This window comes from Leptonychotes weddellii, chromosome 3 (assembly GCF_054177405.1).
Source record: "Leptonychotes weddellii isolate Sample4059 chromosome 3, ASM5417740v2, whole genome shotgun sequence".
Taxonomy (NCBI): Eukaryota; Metazoa; Chordata; class Mammalia; order Carnivora; family Phocidae; genus Leptonychotes; species Leptonychotes weddellii.
In genome coordinates, this window is record NC_138371.1 from 112,004,318 (window position 1) to 112,027,111 (window position 22,794).

General features: G+C 38.0%; 3 long non-coding RNA genes across 3 annotated transcripts in view; 1 reads left to right on the forward strand and 2 right to left on the reverse strand.

Moving 5' to 3' along the window:
• Positions 1 to 22,794, reverse strand: part of LOC145720755 (uncharacterized) — a 286,144-nt gene that overhangs the window by 199,402 nt on the left and 63,948 nt on the right. The window lies entirely within an intron of this gene.
• Positions 9,449 to 12,163, forward strand: LOC145720613 (uncharacterized). The gene is made up of 2 exons (XR_014143700.1): positions 9,449 to 11,705; positions 12,055 to 12,163. It is a non-coding gene; the product is annotated as an uncharacterized LOC145720613 (long non-coding RNA).
• Positions 10,886 to 21,155, reverse strand: LOC145720612 (uncharacterized). Its single transcript, XR_014143699.1, has 2 exons — positions 18,602 to 21,155; positions 10,886 to 18,552 (listed from the first exon to the last, which is right to left on the reverse strand). It is a non-coding gene; the product is annotated as an uncharacterized LOC145720612 (long non-coding RNA).

Consider the following 22,794-nt stretch of genomic DNA (forward strand, 5'->3'; position numbering starts at 1 on the left):
CTTGGGATGGTGAGTTTGAGCCCCATGTTGGGGGTAGAGTTTACTTAATTAGAAAAAAAACTAAATAACTTGTCTGGGAATCTAATCTGCTCTGCATATTGCAAATGAGACAATTTCTAGAATGGCCACATGATGAGCTCTGAGGACTCATTCCCCAGCAAAACATCCATAACTGGTAAAAATTATTCTTTATAGTCTCTGAAAACTGTCCTAAGGTTATACCATAAATAAGGAAAGATTTATTCAAGAAAATGTATCACATCTTGGCAAGAAAGTGAGAAGTCTGTGGCACCTGAGACATGCCTGCTCCCTTCTTCTTCTCCTATAGCTCAATGTGATGACCCTGAGTGGCTGTGGTCAAGAAGACAAGACTCCCTCCCCACAAATCTCCAGTTAGGATGCTACTATATCCCCCAGGAGGAGGAGGCCCCCAGCACTTCTCATCATTTCTTAGTTTCATGTTGCTGAAGCTAAACTCCAAGTGAGAGCAGCTGAATGATCAGGACTGCCCTTCCCCTACCCGTCTCCACTTGTAGGGTGGAGGTACTACCCAAGGTGTGTTAGATTGAGACTACTGGGGCCCCAACTGCCCTGCCCCATCCTCCTCTGAGGGTGGAGGTTCCATGCTGGGCAAGGAAAGCTGAGAAAACCAGAGGCTGTGGTCCCTGCTTAGTATCTTTTTCATAAAGCACGGGTGTCACTCCATGGGAAGCAGGATGCTCCCTTTGAGCCCAGCTCTGGATCAGAGGCTCAGAGATTTTGCCTGGGGAAGAGACAGATCATAAGAATAGAGAGCTCTAAAGCTCCCCATAAGGAACTGTCTTTATTTGGAAGAAGTGTAAAGAAGAGCAAGCCTAAGTTTTCAGAAACAGTGGAAATTTTGGTGATAAACACTTAAGAGGAGGCTTGAACCTCCCCAAGAACAAGGAGCTAACCAGTAGAAGCCTGCTTCTTTACCAGAGAGAATCACAGAAAGCGATAGTTAAGAAAATCTCTCCTGGAGGGGTGCCTGGGTGGCTTAGTTGTTAAGCGTCTGCCTTCAGCTCAGGTCATGATCTCAGGGTCCTGGGATCGAGCCCCGCATCGGGCTCCCTGCTCCGCGGGAAGCCTGCTTCTCCCTCCCCCACTCCCCCTGCTTGTGTTCCCTCTTTCGCTGTGCCTCTCTCTGTCAAATAAATAAATAAAATCTTTAAAAAAAAAAAGAAAATCTCTCCTGGAGTCAGAGCAAACTTCAAAGACTAGATTCAAAAACTACCTCTTCAAGAGGCTCAAATTCAATTGGATAAGATGTTGGAACAACCAAGGTTGTAGGGCACTATAGTAGGGCAATCATCTGGTAGTCAGTGAAGCCTAACATCTGGTTGTGATACCAATAGATTTGGGCAGCCTCTGAAAAAGCCTCAAAGAAAAAGCCAGTAAAAAAGCACTGCTAAAATCATTGTCAACCTAGGATGACAGGGTACATGCCTAAGGCTGTGCCTTCTGAAGAATGATGTTAGAGGCTTCATAACTATTAATCAAATCAACAAAACAGCCCAGCCAAGTCATTAAACAAATTAACAAGCAAACAACAATAAACCCTTGGTAGGAACGTCAGTGTCCAGAGTTGCTACCTTATTATTACTATTATTTATTTGGATATAGTTGACACATAATGCTATATTAGTTTCAGGGATACTACATTACAACATAGTGATAATTATATTATTTTAAATGCCTAGTTTTCAACAGAAAACATTATAAAACATGCAAAGAAGCAAAGAATTATGACCAATGCACACGAAAAAAGCACAGGCAACAGAAACTCTGTCAGAAGGCATAGAGGTCAAATTTAAAAAAGACTTCAGTGCTCGCTTCGGCAGCACATATACTAAAAAAGACTTCAAAGTAACCATTATATTAAAAAAAAACCAAAAGAACAATGCTTAAAGAAGAAAAGAAAGGTATGGGTCACCAAGATTGTGAGGCAGGTCACTTCTGACCTTGTTCCCCTCATAAGAACAATTAATAACTACTCATGGACAAGACATCACTGAGAGAATCCTAGAACATGGGGGTGAGGCTGAAGCACCCCCTGCACCACAGACCAAGACAGTCCAAACTGGAAGAACAAGAGGATCAGCTACGTGGTGCCAGCATTGCCCCCTCCCCAGGCTTACATAGAACCAAGAGGTCTCCCCTGAGCCTGCAGTTCCTCCACTGGGAAAAGAGAACCTCGGATGGACATCCAGCTCCCCCAATGTTGTAGGTCACTTCTGGGAGCTCCCACTCCAGTCCTACCCCATGGGGATTGCAGGGGAATCATGGGGTTTGACCACCAAGAATCTGATTGTGACAGAGAAGGATGGAGGGCTTGCAACAACTAGCAAATTCCTACCTGTACCTCCCAAGTAGTAGTCCCAGTTGTGGATTTGCTCACCTGCACAGCCAAGAGAGTGGTGCAGTCTAACCAGGGAATATGGCAAGGCACAGGTCGGCCTGATTCAGGTCCTCAAAGAAAAAGCCTTACCAGCACTGAAGGCTGGCTTGCCCCTGATCGGACAGGAGATCTGAGTCATAGCACAGCACATTGCTGAATGTGGCTCCCAGCCCGGCCTGACCAGAGAGGCTGGCCAGAACACCTGGAAGCTATGCAGCCTACCAATGCTTGAGCAGAGTGTGTGGCGGGCAGAGCTCATTTTCTGCAGAGCAAAGCCAGTGACACCATTTGAAGAGGAAACTTGAAATGTGACTAGGCTTGAGTCAAAGAGCCTTTCCAGGCTTGGAGTCAGTTTCCCCACTCTGCTCAGACAGGGGAGCAGTAGCCTTGTACACTATGGAGTACAGCTCCTGGACCTGCCTGGCCAGAAAGCCTAGCCAGGACACCTGGAAGCTGCATTGCCCAGCAACACTCAAGCAGAGAATCTGGCAAGCAGAACTGATCATCTGCAAAGCAAAGTCAGTGGCATTGTTCAGCTGGAAGCAGGAAGCAGGAGCAGGAAGACTTGAGTCAAAGCAGGAGCATTGTTCAGCCGGAGCAGGAAGACTTGAGTCAAGACCACAAAGACCCTTGCCAGCCTTGGAACCAGTTGTCCTGCTTTGCCAGGGCAGGGGAACTAATTTGCAGCCCTGCTCAGAGTGAATACAGCCTTCAACATGGCTGACCATGAAACCAAACCAAAGCACACAGGAAGCTGTGTAGCCCATCCAATAGCCCTACAGACAGTGGCACTGGAATAGAGAGCACAGGCTTGTGGTTCTCCCTACATACAGAGCAAAACTGGTGGCCCTGTCTGTCCAAAGAATTCAGTGCACAGTCTTGCCTGATTTGGGTCCCCAAAATGAGTTGTGCAGGCCCAGGGCCCATTTGGCTGTCTCATCAGTACAGGGAAACTAACTCATAGCCCCACCTACTACTGAATATAATACTCAGTCCCAACCATCTTGTAAGGCTGAATTGGGAACCCAGGCAACTGCAGAGCCCATCCTACAGTTTTCCTTGGGCAAGAACCCAGATAGCTACACTATATCACTCACATTGGACTTTAAAAATGGTAAAAAAAAAAAAAAAAAAAAAGGGCACCTGGGTGGCTCAGTCGTTAAGCATCTGCCTTCGGCTAGGTCATGATCCCAGGGTCCTGGGATCAAGTCCCACATCGGGCTCCCTGCTCAGCGGGAAGCCTGCTTCTCCCTCTCCCACTCCCCCTGCTTGTGTTCCTGCTTTCGCTGTCTCTCTCTCTGTCAAATAAATAAATAAAATCTTTAAAAAAAAAATGGTAAAAAAAAAAAAAGACAAACAGGACAATGAAGGTCATTATATATGATAAAGCGATCAAACCATCAAGAAGATAAAACAATTGTATCTCCCAACATGGGAGCACCTAAATACATAAAGTAAAAGCTAATAGAGCTAAAAGGAGAAATAAAGAGCAATACAACAATTAAGGACTTCAATACCCTACTTTCAACAATGGATAGATCATCCACAGAAACAATAGGAAATAGTGGATTTAAACAACACTATAGACCAAAAGGTCCTAACAAACATATACAGAACATTTTATCCAATACCAGCAGAATACAAATTCTTCTCAAGTGCACATACAATATTTTCTAGGATAGACCATATGTTAGGACACAAAACAAGTCTTAGCAAATTCTAGATTGAAAGGATAGGAAGTATCTTCTCTGATCACAATGGTGTGAAACTAGAAATGAATAACAGGAATAAAACTGGAAAATTCATGAATACATGGAAATTAAACAAGAGTCTACTGGTCATCCAGTGGATCAAAGAAAAAATTAAAGGGAAAATAAAAAAGTATTTTGAGACAAAAATGGAAACACAACAAAACAAAATTTATGGCAACATAGCAAAAGCAGTTCTAAGAGGTAAGCTGACAGCAATAAATGCTAACATTAATAAACAAGAAAGATCTCAAATAAACAGCCTAATGCTAAACATCAAGGAAAAAGAAGAAAAACTGAAACCAAAGTTAGCAGAAGTAAGGAAATAATAAAGATTATAACAGAAAATAAATGAATAAATGAAATGAAAAGCAGAAAAACAATAGAAAAGGTTAACAAAACTAAAAGTTGGTTCTTTGAAAAGATAAACAAAACTGACATTTGGCTAGCCTAACCAAGAGGAAAAATAATGAGAAGACTCCAATGAACAAAATTATAAGTGAAAGACAAAAAAGACATTGCAACTAACACCATAGTAATATAAAGAATCATAATAGGCTACTATGAACAACTATACACCAACAAACTGGACAACCTAGAAGACATGGAACAATTTTTAGAAACATACAACCTACCAGGACTGAATGAGGAGAAAATAGAAAATCTGAACAGAACAAAGTTAGTAAGGAGACTAGATCAATAATTTAAAATCTTACAATGAAGAAAGCCCAAGACCAGATGGCTTCACTGGTAAATTTTACCAAACATTTAAAGAAGAATCAATACCAATCCTTCTCAAACTCTTTCAAAAAAGTTGAAGAGGATGGAACATTCCCAAACTCATTTTATGAGGCCAGCCTTACACTGATACTAAAGCCAGAAAAGGACATTACAAGAAAACTATAGGCCAATATTCATGAAGACTAAAAATGCAAAAATATACAATAAAATATTAGCAAATAGAATTCAGCAGCACTTTAAAAGCATCATCACATGATCAAGTAAGATTTATCTCTGGGATGCAAGGTTGTTTCAACATATGCAAATGAATAAATGTGATACATCACTTTAATAGAATGAAAAAAAATCATGTCATTATCTCAATAGACACATTGAAAGCATTTGCCAAAATTCAACATCCATTTATGATACAACTCCTTAAAAATTCAGCATAGAAAGAATGCACCCCAACATAGTAAATAACAACATATATGACAAGCCCCCAACTAACATCATACTTAATGATGAAAGGTTGAGGGCTTTTTCTCTAAGATCAGGAATAAGACAAGAGCACCCACTCTCACCACTCTTATTCAACAGAGTACTGAAAATTTTAGCCAGAGCAATCAGGTAAGACAAAGAAATAAAAGGCATCCAAATCAGAAAGGAAGAAATAAAATTGTCTCTATTTGAAGATGACAAAATTTTATAATAGAAAAACATTTGTTATAATAGACAATATTTTAAAGAATCCATCCAAAAACTGTTATATCCACACAACAAATTCAGTAAAGTTGTAGAACACAAAATTAACATGCAAAAATCAGTAGCATTTTTATAAACTAACAACAAATTATCTGAAAAAGAAATAAAACAACCCACTTCCGATAGCATCAAAACAATAAAATACTTAAGAATAAACTTAACCAATGTCATGCTATCCAAAACCATCTATAGATTCCATGCATTCCCATCAAGATGCCAATGGCATTTTTTTAGAATTAATAGAATTAGAAAAACAATCCTAAGATTTGTATGAAACCACAAAAGACCCTGAATACCTTAAGAAAACCTGAGAAAGCTGAACAAAGCAAGAGGTATCAAACTTCCTGACTTCAAGCTATATTATAAAACTATAATCAAAACAGCACGGTACTGGCATAAAAACAAATACATAAACCAATGAAACAGAATTGAGATCCCAGAAATAAGCCCATGCATATATAGTCAACTAATATTTGACAAGAGTCAAGGCTACTCAATGGAGAAAAGACAGCTTCTTCAATAAATGATGCTGAAAAAATATTCACATGTAAAGAAATGAAACCAGACACCTTGCTTACACCACTCACAAAAATTATCTCAAAATGGATTAAAGCCTTTAAATGCCAGATCAGAAACCATAAACTCCTAGAAGAAACCATAGGAAAAAAGCTCTTTGACATGGGTTTGCAATGTTTTTGGATACAACATCAAAAGCACAAGCAATAAAATTAATAATAAGTGGGACTACACCAAATTAAAAAGCTACTGTACAGCAATAGAAATAATCAACAAAATGAAAATAAAACCTATGGAATGGGAAAAATATTTGCAAACTATATTCTGATGAGAGGTTAATGTCCAAAATACACAAAGAACTCATACAACTCAACAGGGAAAAAAAAAGAAAAGAAAACAAGGGAAAAAAGAAAAAGAAAAAAGAAAAAAATGGGCAGAGTATCTGAATAGACATTATTTCTGAGAAAAAAAAATGGCCACAGGTACAAGGTGCTCAATATCACTCATCATAACGGAAATGTAAATCAAAATCACATAAGCTATCACTTCACACCTGTTAGAATGGCCATCACCAAAAAGGCAAGAGATAACACACACTGGTGGGGATATGGAAAATAGGAAACCTCCGTGCATTGTCAGGAGCATTGAAAATTGCTGCAGCCATTGTGGAAAACAGTATAGAGTCTCCTGATACTATAACTAGACCAAGACATTCACATGAAAACTACAGACCAATGTATCTTATGAATATAGATGAAGAAAAATCCTCAACAAAATACTAGCAAGCTGAATCCAGTAATATATAAAGAGGATTGCACACCATGACCAAGTGGGATTTATCCCAAGGATGCAAGGTTTGGTTAACATATGAAAATAAATTATTATAATACCTCACATCAACAGAATAAAGGACCCAAACCACACAATCATCTCAATAGATGCAGAAATGCATTTGACAAAATTCAGTACTCTTTCATGATAAATACACTCAACAAGTAGGAATAGAAGGGATCTTCTTAAACGTGATGAAAGGCATCTATAAAAAACCCACAGCTAACATCATGCTTAATGCTGAAACTGAATAGTTTTCTTTATGATCAGAAACAACACAAGGATGTTCCATGTTGCCACCTTCTTCAGATTGTACCAAAGATTCTAGCCAAGGCAATTAGGGAAGAAAATGAAATAAAAGGTATCCATATTTGAAAGAAAGATGTAAATCTATATTTGTAGATGATGAGATGTTATTTATGGAAATTCATAAAGAATTCATTAAAATTAGATTGATAAGTTCAGCAACATTAAAGGATACAAAATTAATATACATATTTTAAAAATTGTATTTCCATCCATTTGCAAGGAATAATAAAAAAATGAAGTTAAGAAAGCAAATCCATTTATAATAGCATCAAAAGAATAAAATACTTAGGGATAAATTTAACAAAAGAAGCACAAAATCTACTCTACTCTGATGGGTTGGGGACTTACTGAGCATGAATGAAATAGTAGTTGCTCAGAGTAACAGTTCACCTAAAATGATTCAAGGGTATCAATGTTGAACTACAGGGAACCCTTTGTTCCTTACCAAAAAAAGAGGTCCCATCTCAACTCTGTCTCTGGCTCCTTATCCTACTATCTGTGTGATTTTAGAAAAGTTTTGTAACCTTCTGTGCTGTCATTTCCTTATCTGCAAAACTGCTATAATAACAGTGTGTACTTCAAAGATCATTGTGAAGATTATATGAGATTGATTTTGTAAAACAGGGTGCTTAGCTTGTATTAAGGGCTTTCTCTGTGTTTATTATTATGCTTCAAGTTGAGAGAGTAGCCCTCACCAATGTACCACTTGACAAAAGTTATTTTATACCAATGATATCCAAATATAATTTCTAGCTTGCTTCTACCTCTGATCCGCTATAGTCTATTCTCAGTACAGAAGCCAGAGTTAACTTTTTAAAAACATAGATCAGATCATCTTAGTTCTCTGTTCCACCCTGCTGCAGCTTCCCCCTCCATTCAGAGTAAAGACCAAAGTCTTCAAAGGCCTACAGGCACCTGTACAAACTGTCCACTATCTTCTCACTGACCTCACCTTCCACCCTTCTACTCCTCACTCACACTGCTCCACCACAGTTACCTCCTTTCTTTGCCCACATCAGCATGCATACAATTAGGAGCCTTGCACCAGCGGTCCTCTCTGCCCTAGACATCCTCCTGGCTAATTCTATCACTTTCACTATCTGCTCAAGTATCACCTTCTCACCGAAGCCTCATCCTGACCAATAGCAGTCCATACCCTCTCCAGCATTCCTGGAAGGAATCCAGTGATAAGAAATCAAAATTAGATATCAGAGCCCACAAGAAGGAGGGGCCCTGGTAAATCACTTCAGACTTCTGGCACTCCAGAAGAGATGTTACCCAAAGAAAGGGCAAATCTGAAAAGGAAAATCCCTCTCAAACACTGAAGTTTAGCTTCACATAAGCTCAGTAGGGTATTCTGTCACAACTCCAACTGCCTGCCAGAAACAAAAGTAAACTCTGAAGAATATAACACCATGCAAAGCCTCAAATTACCTTAATGATTCTTTAGATTCAATCAAAATTCTTTACATTCAATAAATTACCATGCATACCAGAAAACATAAAGAAAGAAATAAAGGAGCAAAAACTAAAGGAAAAAAATATGGACAACAGAATAGATCCAAAAGTAATCAAGATATTGAAGTTATCTAATGTGGACTTGGAAATAACTGTGAAAAATATGTTCAAGAAAATAGATAACAAGATGGAAAATGTCTTCAGAGAATGTCAATATTTAATAAAGAATCAATGGCAAACTCTAGAACTAAAACAGTCAACAAACTAATTTAAAAGTGGATTGGACAGAGCAGAAGAGAGGCATAGTTGACTGGAACATATCTAAACCAAAGCATGGCGAGACAGAGAATAGAACCTAAGAGGTATGTGGGACATAAAAAAAATATAACATGAATCAAAGTCCCAAAAATAGAGGATAAAGAGAATGGGGAAAGAGGCAATGATCAAAGGCATTATGATTGAAAATTTTACAAAAGAGTTAAAGGATATCAAGTGACATATTAAAGAATCTCACTGAATCCTAAGCAGAAAAAAAAAATCAAATAAATGTGTATCTGTCAAAACTTTATTTTTAAAGATTTTTATTTATTTGACACAGAGAGAGATAGTGAGAGAGAGAGAGAGCACAAGCAGGGGGAGCAGCAGGCAGGCAGAGGGAGAGGGAGAAGCAGGCTCTCAGCTGAGCAAGGAGCCCAATGTGGGGCTCCATCCCAGGATCCTGGGATCATGACCTGAGCCGAAGGCAGCCACTTAACCAATTGAGCCACCCAGGTGCCCCATATCTGTCAAAACTTTTAAATGTACCTTCCCTTTGATTCAGCAATTCCACTTCTTTAAAGTATCTTACAGATATTATTGTATTTTACAGACATAGTTTGTGAAGGATGATATTCATTGCTACATTGTTAAATTTAAAATAATCTGACCAACAGTATTTTTCACAGAACCAGAATAAGAAATCCTAAAATTTGTGTGGAACCACAAAAGACCCTGAATAGCCAAAGCAATTTTGAGAAACAACAACAAAGCTAGAGTTAACACAATTCCAAATTTCAAACTATACTACAAAGCTGTAGTAATCAAAACAGTATGGTACTGGCATAAAAACAGACACACAGATCAATGGAACAGACTATATAACCCAGAAATAAGTCCATGATTTTTATGACAAAAGAGGTAATAATATATAATGGGGAAAAGACAATCTCTTCAATAATGGTGTTGGGGAAACTAGACAGCTACATGCAAAAGAATGAAACTGGACTTCTTACACCATACACAAAAATAAACTCAAAATGGACTAAAGACCTAAATGTGAGACCTGAAACCATAAAACTCCTCAAGAAAACATAGGCAGTTATTTCTTTGACAAAAATGCCTTCCCACCATATTTATGAATATGTCTCCTCAGCCAATGGAAACAAAAAATAATAATAAACTGTTGGGATTACCCCAAAATAAAACACTTTTGCACAGTGGAGGAAACCATCAACAAAATAAAAAGACAACCTGCTAAATGGAAGAAGATATTTGCAAATGACATATCTGATAAGGGGTTAATGTCCAAAATATATAAATAACTTAGACAACTCAACACCAAAATAATCATCATCATCATCTTATGAAAATAAAAAGGGCAGAGGACTTGAATAGACATGGTTCCAAAGAAGATATACAGATGCCCAAAAGGCACATTAAAAAATGCTCACCATCAGTAATCATCTGGGAAATGCAAATCAAAACCACAATAAGATTTCACTTTACAACCTGTTGGAATGATTAGTATCAAAAAGACAAAAAATAACTGTTGGTGAGGATGTGGAGAGAAAGGAACCCTCATGCACTGATGGTGGGAATGTAATTTGGTGCAGCCACTGTGGAAAACAGTATGGAGGTACCTCAAAAAATTAAAAATAGGAATACTATATGATCCATTAATTCCACTACTGGGTATTTACCCAAAGAAAATGAAAACATTAATTCAAAGATATATGTACCCTATGTTTATCACAGCATTATTTACAAGAGCCAAGATATGGAAGTAACCCAAGTGTCCATTGATAGATGAATGGATAAAGAATATGTGGTGTGTATGTATGTATGTATACACACATATACACACACAATGGAATATATCTCAGCCATAAAAAGAATGAGATCTTGCCAGTAGCAACAACACAGATGGACCTAAGAGGTATTATGCTAAGTGAAATAAACCAGATAGAGACAAATACCCTATGATTTTACTTATATGTGAAATCTAAAAAACAAAACAAATGAGCAAATAAAAAGCAGAAACAGACCCATAAATTCAGAGAACAAACTGATGGTTGCCAGCGGAGAGGGAGGGCAAGAGGATGGGCAAAATGGGTGAAGGGGAGTGGAAGGTATAGACTTCCACTTACGGAATAAACAATTCATGGGGATGAAAGGTACAGCATAGCGAACAGACTCAGTGGTATTTTAATACTGTTGTATGGTGACTAATGGTAGCTACACTTGTGGTGAGCATAGCAAACATATAGACTTGGTGAATCACTATGGTGTACATCTGAAACTAATGTAATATTATATGTCACCTATACTTCAATTAAAGAAATAAAACAGTCTGAATGACAATCAACTATAGGTAGCATTATAAATTATGATATATCTTCTCTCTCCTCCATCTCCAATTACACTAATTCTTTTCAGAGTTCTCTAATACACTGTCTAAATGTCTCTACTGGAAAATAAATCTTTTGTTCCTTTACTGATTCTCTTTATTCTTTTAGTGAATGAGCCACCCATACTGGACCATGCTCCCAATTTTGGATTTCGATGAAATACCACATACTATGTGACATACATCTGGTTTCCTGAATGGCTGAAGGGACCTGACGATATAACATAGAAGCACAAAGATAAGTTGAAGGTGAAGCTTGACTAATGGCAAACAGGTAACAGAAGGGAGATGGGCGGGTAACATCCCCTCCTTTCTTCTATTGTGGACTATGTTGAGACATGTTTCCTTCTTGAAATCTTTCTGGAGAAGTCCCCTGCATCAACTGAACTAAGCACCCAGCTTTGTCTCTGCTTTGCTTGTCCTGAAGCGTAGGTAGCATGACAAACATCACATCACATTATGCTGCCTACACCCTGCCTAGCCTCAATTTCCTCCTCCATCACCCTCATTGCCCTGGGTCTGTACCTCTCAAATAATGTGTTAGCTCTTAATTCTTGCATCCAGCTCTACTATCTAGAGAATCTGAGCTAAGGCAATATCAATTTTTTTATTCCATACAATAGAATACCACGAAGTCAACTAAAATGAAACAGTTCTATATGTACTGAAATGGAATCCATCGATAATCCATCCATAAATAAAGAAAGAAAGAAAGAAAAAAAAAGAAGAAAGGAAGGAAGGAAGAATAAAGCATGGTGAAGAACAGAAGAATTTCTCTTGGCAAAAAAAAAAATTCTTGTATGATTAAAATATCTTTTGAAGAATACACAAATAATAAATCACAATTATTTTCTCAAAGGTAGGTAATTGGGTAGTAGTTATTTTTCTTATATGCCATTACAAAACCTTTAAATTTTGTAGCTCTATTTGTATTATTCATTAAAATTACTTTTAAAAAAGAAATGAACTATTATCATGAAAAGAGATTTCACAAAATAAATAAGTGAGCGAGCAAGCAAGCAAAGTATTTTTATGTTTATACCCCAAGAATTTAAGATTCCTCATTCAACTAATAAGTGTGAGAGTGGTAAGCAGGACTGTGATTTTTAAACTAGGTCTTAAAAATCATGTTGAGGTTGCTGAAATTTATTCTATGTACAACTGGAAGCCATATTAGCCCACTGAGTGACTTCACATAGAGAAGAGAATTCTCACTTTGACTGTCTGGTAAAAAATGAATTAGCTGGGAAAAATATGGAAGCGGATCAATTAGAGGTTGTTGTAATAACCCAAGGTTGCATTAGGCTCTGACAAAAGTAGACGGGACAGGTAAACTGGGGGCTTTACATTTTATGTTTTTATGTAATTCTGTGAGCCATTGTGTGACTGTGAAAAATAGCAAATTATCTGGATCATATATCATACTTTTTGTCAAAACCATAACTCTATGCTCCTAACAATCATTTTAAATCATGACAGACAAGCCAGTCATATTTCACAAAGCATTTCTTCCCTTTTAGCTTATTATAATCTGTGTTACTGATTCTTAGGACCATTAGTTTCTCAGAATCACTCTACATTTACAACATAATTTGAAGAGCTAAATGCTCTCATATTTGGCCAAGATTCTATGGACTACTTCTGATCTCCTAAGAAATCACCATCATTAAGGGAAATATTGATTGACGTATATGCTATCTTAGAAGATATCTTAAAATACTCCAGTCAGAGACACTGAAATAAGATAAAACAGTATTTACATAAATCAATACTCTCAATACTCAAGCTTCTCAAGGATACACTGTCTGTTATGTCTTGCTTGCCTTTGGAAGTAAGTATCTTGATTTTCATTTTCCCCATTCTTTGGGCTGTACTTTAGTCTCTCAGTTCTCAAAAGAAGAAAAGCTTTATGGAAAAATTAAAAATTCTTAAAAGAAAACCTTTGAAAGCCATGTTTGCCTACATTTTAAAAAAGGTGGGAGGTTAACATGTATTGTAGACGATTATCCCCCAGTGATGTGACCAGTGAAAAAGAGGAATATGTTAAAGTATCTCCTAACAGTATTTTTAAATTTTTTAGGAAGAAATATACTTGCTCTTCAAGATATATTACCAAGGATTAGGCTAAGAAATATCTCCACATTTATATGAAGCTGGACAGGCAGTTCTATTTCTTTTTTTTTTTTTTAAGATTTTATTTATTTATTTGACAGGGAGAGACATAGTGAGAGAGAGAGAGCACAAGCAGGGGGAGTGGGAGAGGGAGAAGCAGGCTTCCCGCTGAGCAGGGAGCCCGATGCGGGGCTCGATCCCAGGACCCTGGGATCATGACCTGAGCCGAAGGCAGACGCTTAACGACTGAGCCACCCAGGCGCCCCAGGCAGTTCTATTTCTAACAACTTATAGACAAAGGCCTTAATCAGAAACACAACAAAGAGAAGTGACAAGAGACTAAAAAACAAAATATATTGACTTATGTCTATCAGATTAACACAGGTTCATGACTTAATATTTCTAATTTGGTAGGGGTTTTTTGGTAAATGTTTTGTGTGTGGTTTTCTTCTGAAAGATAAAAATGACATTTCCTTTATTTTTTGTTTTTTAGAAATTCATATTAGTTTACATTAGTCACTATAACAAATCAATCTCAAAATGTCTTTTGGCCCTAATATGGAAAAAGTTCACTTATGAGAATTTCCAAACAGAAATGTTATTCTTCTCCAAGCACTGATTTAGGGACCTGGGATCCTTTTATACAGTTGTGTGGTCATCTTTAACACATAACTTCCAAAACTGCTGTGCTTGTCTGCATCAAAGAGGTTGATAGGACAAGAGTATAGGGGAGGTATATAATATAAAAATATATATATTTATACATAAATATTATATACCATATATTATACATTATATATATCATACTATATATGTGTATATATACATATATACATTTTATACATCACATTTTCTTTATCCATTCATTCATTGATGGACACAAGTTGTTTCCATTTCTTGGCTTTGTGATAATGCTTGAATAAATATGTGGGTGTAGATAATTATTTCATTTCCTTCGAATTATGCATCCAGAAGTAGGATTGATGGGTCATATGGTAATTCAATTTTTAATTTTTTGAGGAACCTCTATACTGTTTTCCTTAGTGGCTGCACCAATTTACATTCCCACCAGTAGCACACAAGGATTCCCTTTTCTGCATTTCCTCACCGACACTTAATTATCTCATGTCTTTTTTCATGACAACCATTCTATAGAAGTGAGGTGATATCTCATTATGGTTTTGATTTGCATTCTCCTGATGATTAGTGATGCTGAGTACCTTTTCATGTATTAGTTTGGCCATATGCATGTCTTCTTTGGAAAAATATTGCTTCGGGTCGTCTGGCCATATTTTATTAAATTATTTGGGTGACTTTTTTTTGTTCATTTGCTTTGCAATTCAGTAGTATGAGTTACTTAGGTATTTTGGATATTAACTCCTTTTCAGATATATGGTTTACAAATATGTTCTCCCATTTTATAGGTTACCTCATTATTCTGTTGATTGTTTCTTTTGCTGTGCAGAAGCATTTTAATTTGATGTAGTGTCACTTGTTTATTTTTGTTTTGCTGCTTGTACTTTTGGTATTATATCCAAAAAAATTGTTGCCAAGACCCACATCAAGAAATTTTTCCATATATTTTCTTCTAGAAGTTTTAGGGTTTCAGGTATTACATTTAAGTCTCTAATTCAAGTTAATTTTTTTATTATGTTCAGTTAGCCAACATATAGTACATCATTAGTTTTTGAGGTAGTGTTCAATGATTCACTATATGTGTATAAGACCCAGTGCTCATCACAACACGTGCCCTCCTTAATGCCCATTACCCAGCTACCCCATCCCCCCAACCCCCTCCCTTCTGTAACCCTCAATTTGTTTCCCAGAGTCCAGAGTCTCTCATGGTTTGTCTCCCTCTCTAATTTCTTCCCAGTTTTCCCTCCCTTCCCCTGTGGTCCTCTGTGCTATTCCTTATGTTCCACATATGATAACTGTCTTTCTCTGCTTGACTTATGTCACTTAGCATAATCTCCTCCAGTTCCATCCATAATGATGCAAATGGTAGGTATTCATCCTTTCTGATAGCTGAGTAATATTCCATTGTATATATGAACCACATCTTCTTTATCCATTCCTCTGTCGATGGACATCTGGGATCTTTCCACAGTTTGGCTATTGTGGACATTGCTGCTATGAATACTGGGGTCCATGTGCCCCTTCTTTTCACTACATCTGTATCTTTGGGGTAAATGCCAAGTAGTGCAATTGCTGGGTTGTAGGGTAGCTCTATTTTTAAAGTCTTGAGGAACCTCCATACTGTTTTCTAGAGTGGCTGTACCAGCTTGCATTCCCACCAACAGTGTAAAAGGGCTCCCCTTTCTCCACATCCTCGCCAACATTTGTTGTTTCCTGTCTTGTTAATTTTTGCCATTCTAACTGGTATAAGGTGGTATCTCATTGTGGTTTTGATTTGTATTTCCCTGATGGCTAGTGATGTGGAATATTTTTTCATGTGTCTGTTAGCCATTTAGATGTCTTCTTTAGAGAAGTGTCTGCTCATGTCTTCTGCCCATTTCTTGACTGGATTATTTGTGTTGAGTTTGAAAAGTTCTTTATAGATCTTGGATACCAGCCCTTTACCTGATATGTCATTTGCAAATATCGTCTCCCATTCCGTGGGTTGCCTCTTAGTTTTGTTGACTGCTTCCTTTGCTGTGCAGAAGCTTTTTATCCCAATGAAGTCCTAGAAGTTCATTTTTGCTTTTTAGAGACATGTCTTGAAAGAAGTTTCTGTGGTCGTTGTCAAAGAGGTTATTGCTCATATTCTACTTTAGGATTTTGATGGATTCCTGTCTCACATTGAGGTCTTTCATCCATTTTGAGTTTATCTTTGTGTAGGGTGTATTTATGAGTGATGTAAGATAGACAACCAATTTCATTCTTTTTTTTTTCTCTAACTGGAAAATTTCAAATGTTGTCTTTGAGTTCATGGATTCTTTCTCTGTATGATCAAGTCTGTTGCTGAAGGTCCCTACTGAATTTTTTAGTTCTATCATTGTATTCTTCAGCTCCAGGCTTTATTGTTTGGTTATATTTTATGGTTTCTATTTCTTTATTAAATTCATTTTGTTCATGAATTGATTTCCATTTTGTTTAGTTATCTATATGTATTTTCTTGCATTTCATTTAGTTTCTTTAAGATGATTATTTTGAATTCTTTGTCAGGCAAACACTAAGTCTCCATTTCTTTGAAGGTGGTTACACATGCTTTATTAGTTTCCTTTGGTGGTGTCATATTTGTCTGATTCTTCATGATTCATGTAGCCCTGTGCTGGTGTCAATACATTTGAGAGAAAACTTCTCTTCTGGTCTTTACAGACTAGTTTCAATAAATAAACACCTTTTCCTGTCTGTTCCCCAGGGTTATAAGATTACATCTAGGATTGTAGTTATGCTGGGTTGGATCTGATTATAAGGCTATTACTGGGTCTGCAGTAGAGTCTGTAGTTAGCAGGTTTGTTACTAGTGGCTCAAGTGGGCATACATCCTGTCTGGCCTCTGGGTGAATGGACTGCTCCTACTAGCTTGTTTAGTGGGGTGCTGCTGGGACAAGGGCCCATTTCAGGATCCACAGTTGGATCTTCAGACAGCCTATTTTCAGGTGCATGGCAGGTATGGCTCCTGCCAGATCCCTGGGAGAGCAGTTGTCTAGTCACCAGATGGGTTCCTGGTGGGCAGGACTGGCACAGAACTTGCTGAGAGAGGCCAGAATCAAGTACCAAATCAATTTCAGGTTCCCATATCAATCTTCAAGATTGAGGTCCACAGACCTGGCTCTGGAAGCACATCTCGGTGTGTCTCCCACATGGTCTCTAGGTGGGATAGACTGGCCCCTGACCATTACTGGAAGGGCTGGAGCTAAGTGAAGGGCCCTTTTAGGATCTCCTGAGGCAAAGATGTAAGTGTCTCCTGCCTGGTCCCTGTGCCAGAAAGACTTCTTGTGGACTGTAGCTGAGAAAGCCTAGAATCAAGTATAGTCCTTGTTCAGGACTTCCAGTGGTGCAGATGAGGGTGTCTCCCACTGGTGACCTGCGCCAGGAGGGAACCATGGACTGTGACTGAGAGGTGTTGGAGCCAAATATAAGGCCCTTTCAGGATCTCTAAGAACACAGGAATGTTTCCTACTAACTCCCAGGGCTGGCAGGTCTAGTGATAGACTATAGCTGTAATATGATTGGAGCTAAGTACAGGACCCTTCAAGATATCCATGGGTGCAGCCAGAAGTATCTCCTGCAGGGTCTCTGTGGTTGGGAGGCACTGGAGCCCAACATAGGGCCTTTTCAAAATCTCTGGGGTTGCAGATAAGAGTGTCACCTAGTGGGACCCTGGATCCTCAGGACTGCTAGCAGACTGTGACTGTGAAGGAGTTGGAGCTGCATATAGGGCCCTCTCAGGTCTCTGGGGATGCAGATAATAGTGTCTCCTGCAGGGTCCCTGTTCCAGAAAGACTATTTGTACAGTATGGTTGGGACAGGCAGGAGCCGAGTTACAGAACCCTTTTAGAATGTACACTCTGGGGGTGCCTGGGTGGCTCAGTTCGTTAAGCGTCTGCCTTCAGCTCAGGTCATGATCCCAGGGTCCTGGGATTGAGCCCCACATCAGGCTCCCTGCTCAGTGGGAAGCCTGCTTCTCCCTCTCCCACTCCCCCTGCTTATATTCCCTCTCTCACTCTCTCTGTCAAAATAAATAAATAAAATCTAAAAAAAAAAAAAAAATGTACAGTCTGACTGAGTTTGGTAGGCTTATTATCTCCAGAGGTTTCTGGACTGTAGCCAAGAGGGGCTTAATGTTGATTCATGGGCCACTTCAGGGTCCACAGTCAGGACAAAGGTCTGGAAATCTTTTACTAAACACACAGGTAGGTGTGACTTCTCCTTAGTCCCCTGGCATATAGCACTAGCAACAGACTCAAAGCCAAATAGCCCTATAGCTGCGTTCTCAGGGGAATGGAGCTGTCTCCATTTCAGTAGCCTGGACCAGTCAGTGAATAAGCTGACTTAGGTGTGAGCCTGCTTTCTTTTTTTTTTTTTATTTTTATTTTTTTTATTTTTTTTGAGCCTGCTTTCTTAAAACAGCTCTTGGTCTTGACCTGCACTAGGGTTTCACAGTCTCCTACTTAGACCCCAAGTTCCAGCAAAGCCACTTTTGTCTGTGGATGAATGCCAAATTATTGTTGCTGAGCAGAGAGACATACAAGCCACACCTTAATCTGGCTATTTTACTGATGTCACTCAGTCTTTTTTTTTTTTCTTTAAATAAATGTGTTTATTGTTCTTTAATAGAAAAGGAGTCATCATGTGTAGTGTTGAAGAAGAGAATAAAAATGAACAACAATGATCTTCTCTTTGCCAGTGGATAACATTTTAAAAAGTCATTGAGAGATGTGGCATAATCTTCAAGAATAGATAAGCAAGTTATGTCATGAAATATGTCTTATGTGCTTCAACAAATCAAGTTTGAAAATAATTCTCACAGTTGATAACTTTATGCCAGTACATGTTAAGGATACCAGCTCATACTGCTAATGTTGAGTGTGTTTTCTCAGTAAAGAATGCTGAATGGGCAAAAGGATCAAATAATTTTTTATATAAACACTATACCAGTTATGTTACAATGTAAATGGAACATATATGGCTACTGCAAGGATTTTATAAGCAAATTCTGCAAAACAAGGAACTGTTAAGCAGAGCTAAATTGGGGCAATATAATTAAAGAAAGAAGTATAGAATTCAGATATGTGTAATTTATTTTGGATGAACAATAACTTTTCAGTATTAGTGTGTCCTGAATAATAGTTTTCTTTAGCTCAATATACATATGCATAGGCAATTAAAAATAATTCAAATTTAACTGAGAATCCTGTTTTTTTTTTTTGTTTGTTAAATTTGGCAATCCTACCTAATAACAAGTATTCACTCCCACAATTTATCTTTACCACTCTAAGGATTCCCCAGTGTTTATGTTGTCAATCCTCCAAAAGCTAGTATGGTATAGTGGTTAAAAGCAAGTATGGGAACCAAACTATTTGGGTTCAAATCCTGATTTTTCAGATGTCTCAACTTTCTTTTTACTTAACCTACCACATTCTCTATTCCTAAAGTAGAGATGAAAATTGTTTCTACCTCAGAGGATTGACAGGTGAGTTAACACCTGGAACATGCATTATTCATAGTATGCACCACACAAAGCATACTATTCAACATTCTTCAGTCTAGAGTCAAGGCTGTAAGTCCTACAAATACAGAGATTTTGCTTATCTGTATTTTGTATCCTCCACAATACTATACATATAGTTGATAGTCAAGAATAATCTCTGAAGGAATCAGTGAGCAAGATGTAACAATTAACTGTGGCCCCTAAATTCTCTTCTGGATGCAATTCATAACACAGCCTGGATGGAATTCATAGAATCACCATGTGAGCAGTATTGTCAGTGCTAGGAAAATCCAAGTAAAAGGAAAAACATATTATGTATGGGTCCTTAGGAGAGTCCTATGTAAATAAGGGTGCCTGAAGTTAATTTGCCTTCAGGACACAGTGAGTGCTGTTTTAGGTGAATAAAACAATCAAGAATGAGGAAAAACACTGGAAAGAGCTTCCAGAGTTTTGGGGGCTCAGCCAAGTGCAAAAAGTTTAACCAGGAACTACTCAACAAAGGTTAACTTCCCAGGCTGTTCACTCTGGTTCACAATGAAATCCTTGTTTGTAGTCCATCGAATCCAAATGGACTGAAAAGGGACATACAGGAAGGGAAAGGTCCTGATTCACTGAATAGCCTAGAGCAGAGGTTCTCAAATTTTTTGTGCATTAGAATCACCTTGAACGTTTGTTAAAATGAAGATTCCTCAGGCTTCACCCCAGCTTCTCTTCTGATTCTGTGGGTCTGGGACGGGGCTTGAGAATTTGCATTTCTAACAAGTTCCCAGGTAGATGCTGATGCTGCTAGCCAAATGACCACACACGTGGAACTACTGGCCTAGGGGAAGAAGAGTGGAAGGCACAGAATCCCACAGAGATAAACAGTTTTCCTTTCCTCTTAGCTATCCATTCCTAACTTATTTAGAATCCTATTCACAAGGAGAAGGTGCCCATTAAGGGCTATTTGAGGCAAGATTTTGCCTCTGCATTAAGCTTTTAAATGAGATTTCTCCACAGGTAAACCAGCTAATTTCACACGCTGCAGAAAGGATGAAAGGATGCTATGGGAAGCAGCATCTTAAGTTCAAATCTTCTGTAAATGGAGAGAGGAAATTTAAACTTAAAGCACCATATGTGGTAAATCAAGAACTGAAAAATGACCTGTGTGGCTTTGCCAAGCCAAAATGACTCCTGGTTTTCCCTCCCTACCCATGAAACGGTGAGCACAGCAACTAGAACCATTCATTCTCTGCCAAGAAGCTGTGCTGACAGCCCACAAGGGGAGACTTCAGTCAGGCCCAACTCTGCACCTCAACCTCCTGAGAGGGGGCCCCTCCCATGACCTCTGTCACCTCTTTGCCTCCAAATCCAACCCATCTTTCAGTACTCCAACTCAGGCCCTGCCCTCTTTCCTTTTCACTGAAAGCCAAGAGCAGTGAGAATCTAGACCAAGTACATCAGCAATTAAGTACATGCTTTTTTTTTTTTTTAGCAGATTATTTTTATTTATTTATTTATTTTTTTTTTAAGTACATGCTTTTCTGAAAATATTCTCAGTTGTATATTTTTGTAGTCCACATTACACCAAACACAACATTCTTTTAGCAAGTAACATCTCCATCTTTTTCATTCTTAGTAAATTCAAAACCTGTAATGTTAACTTACGCATTATTTTTCTAATAAACATGAAGATACCTAAGTCTGACTTACATATATGTAGATATTCTGCTGAAAAATGAGACTTCTTACACCTGCGTAGAACAGAACAAGGACTAGAAAACCTGTGCCAAGTGAGCCTGTGCTAGTTAAATCCTTTTAAATCTTCATTCCAGGAAATTCTTGCCCAGGAAGATAAAGCTATAAAATAATAATTGACATGGTTCTTGCCCAGGAAGATAAAGCTATAAAATAATAATTGACATGGTTCTTTGTTTCAACAAACTCCTGAAAGCCAATTTGTCCTGGGCAAACAGTTCACTTGGCAAATAACAGTGAGTTAATCAAGATTCACTTCAAGGCTCTACCACTGCCATGTACACCAATCCCAAACTATAACGTCTTCAACTCTGCCCATTCCATTTCCCCCACCGTGAATGACCCACCCTAAACCACATGGGCCAGACCCCCAATCTGATAAATATCCTCCCCTAATTTCTCTCTTCTGACAGGGATATCAGGTTGGTCATCTTTCTTACTGCAGTAGGTCTAATAAATGCACCTTAACATAAGCAACATTTTCTGCTCGTCTTTTGGAAGTCAAACATGGATACTATCCATATAGTATATACACTATCCAAAAGACTCATGTTATTCAAACACCAAGAGATCACTATTTTCCTCAACACACAATCTTTCTTCTCTTCTTATATTAAAATGGAATTTTAGGTGACTGAGTTAAAAGCCCAACAATATGAGTATCATCCAGTGGTCTTCAAACATTTTATAAGGATTTTGTAACTATGTATAACTTCATAAAATTTTAAATTGGTATCTAAATTTTCACAAGTTGCAAAGAATATAATTTCAAGCATCTTTTAAATGTTGACATTTCAAAATTAAGCTGTTACTTGGCAGGGATGTCCACTATCACCACTGCTATTCAACATAGTATTAGAAGTCCTAGCCACAGCAATCAGACAACAAAAAGAAATAAAAGGCATCCAAATCAGCAAAGAAGTCAAACTCTCACTGTTTGCAGATGATATGATACTTTATGTGGAAAACCCAAAAAACCCAACCCCAAAACTGCTAGGAATTCCTCATACAGGAATTCAGTGAAGTGGCAGGATATAAAATTAATGCACAGAAATCAGTGGCATTCCTATACACCAACAACAAGACAGAAGAAAGAGAAATTAAGGAGTCGATCCCATTTACAATTGCATCCAAAACCATAAGATACCTAGGAATAAATCTAACCAAAGAGGCAAAGGATCTGTACTCAGAAAACCACAAAATACTCATGAAAGAAATTGAGGAAGACACAAAGAAATGGAAAAACGTTCCATGCTCATGAATTGGAAAAACAAATATTGTGACGATGTCAAAGCTACCTAGAGCAATCTACACATTCAATGCAATGCAAACCCTATCAAAATACCATCCACTTTTTT